The following is a 1833-nucleotide window of genomic DNA, read 5'->3' on the forward strand; positions in this document are numbered from 1 at the left end:
CGTATTTTAAAAATATTGTGAAGGTGATGTGCAGAGGGGTTACAGTTATGTCAGGTAGCAATAGTTACATTTCTTTTTTTTCTTATTTATTGTCAAAGCGACATACAGAGAGGTTACAGTTTCATACATTATGCCTGGGGTACATTTCTTGAACTGTTTGTTACCTCCTCCCTCATTCCCTCTTCCCATCTTCCCCCTCCTCCTTTCCCTCTCCCCCCATGAGTTGTTCAGTTGGTTTACACCAAATGGTTTTGCAAGTATTGCTTTTGGAGTCATTTGTCTTTTTATCTTTTGTCTCTCAATTTTGATATTCCCTTTCTCTTCCCTAGTTCTAATAACAGTATATACAGTATCCAGTGTACAAAGATGAGATACAGTGATAGTGTGGGTACAACCACAGGAAGGGGATACAAGAAGATCAGCAACAATAGAAGCTATGGTTTCACATGACATGTTGAAAGTGATTACAACAGTGATATAAAAGTCATTTTCCCTAACATGGAGTTCATTTCACTTAGCATCATCTATGCGTTCATAAAGGCATAGCTATTGGGCTATTGTGATCCTCTGCTGTGACTAGCTTAAACCTGTGTTAATTATTCCCAATAAGGGAGACCATAGAGTCCAGGTTTCTTTGGGTCTGGCTCACTTCACCTAATATAATTTTTTTCCAAGTCCTTCCATTTCCTTACGAATGGGGCAATGTCATTTTTTCTGATAGAGGCATAAAACTCCATTGTGTATGTGTACCACATTTTTCTGATCCACTCATCTGCTGAGGAGCATCTGGGTTGGTTCCATATGTTAGCAATGACAAATTGTGCTGCGATGAACATTGTTGTGCTGGTGGCTTTAGTGTGTTCTAGTTTGTGGTCTTTTGGGTAGATACCCAAAAGTGGGGCTACTGGGTTATAGGGGAAGCTCAATGTTTAGCCTCCTGAGGAATGCCCATACCACTTTTCACAGGGGCTGAACCAGTTTACATTCCCACCAACAATGAAGTAGGGTTCCCTTTTGGCCACATCCCCTCCAACAGTTATGATTGTTAGTTTTCTTGGTAAAGGACATTCTTACTGGGGTGAGATGGAATCTCAATGTTGTTTTGATTTGCATTTCTTTTATGGCCAGTGATGTAGAGCACTTTTTCATATGTCTCTTGGCCATTCTCATTTCCTCATCATAGAAGTCTCCTTTTAAGCCTTTAGCCCACTTGTTGAGGGGGCTGTTGGTTATTTGAGGTTTTGCTTTGGAGGAATTTAATTTTTTTAGTTTGGCATATATTTTAGATATGAGGCCTTTGTTTGTTGTATGGCCAGTAAAGATCTTTTCCCAATCTGTGGGCTTTCTGTTTATCTTGTGAGCTATGTCCTTTGGCCTGCAGAAGTTCTGCAGTTTCATGCAGTCCCATTTGTCCATCTTTTCCATTTGTCCATCTTTTCCTTGATTTGCAGCATTTCTGGGTCTTTGTTAAGGAAGTTTCATCCTGTGCCAAGGAGCCCAAGTGTGTCTCCTACTCCTTCCTTTAGTGTGTTCAGGGTATCTATTTTTATTTGGAGGTCTTTGCACCATTTGCAATTGATTTTGGTGCAGAGTGATATGTAAGGATCTAGTTTTATTTTGTTGCAGGTATTGAACCAATTTTGTCAGCACCACTTGTTAAAGAGGCTATCTTTCTTTCAGACTATTATTTTAGCTCCTTTATCAAAGATTAAGTAGACATAGTTCTGTGGCTTCATTTCTGGATCTTCAATTCTGGTCCATTGGTCTCTAGGCCTGTTCCAGTGCCAACATCAGGATGTTTTGATTGCTATAGCAGAACAAAACTTTTTTAAG

The sequence above is a fragment of the Perognathus longimembris genome, chromosome 24, assembly GCF_023159225.1.
Source record: "Perognathus longimembris pacificus isolate PPM17 chromosome 24, ASM2315922v1, whole genome shotgun sequence".
NCBI lineage: Eukaryota > Metazoa > Chordata > Mammalia > Rodentia > Heteromyidae > Perognathus > Perognathus longimembris.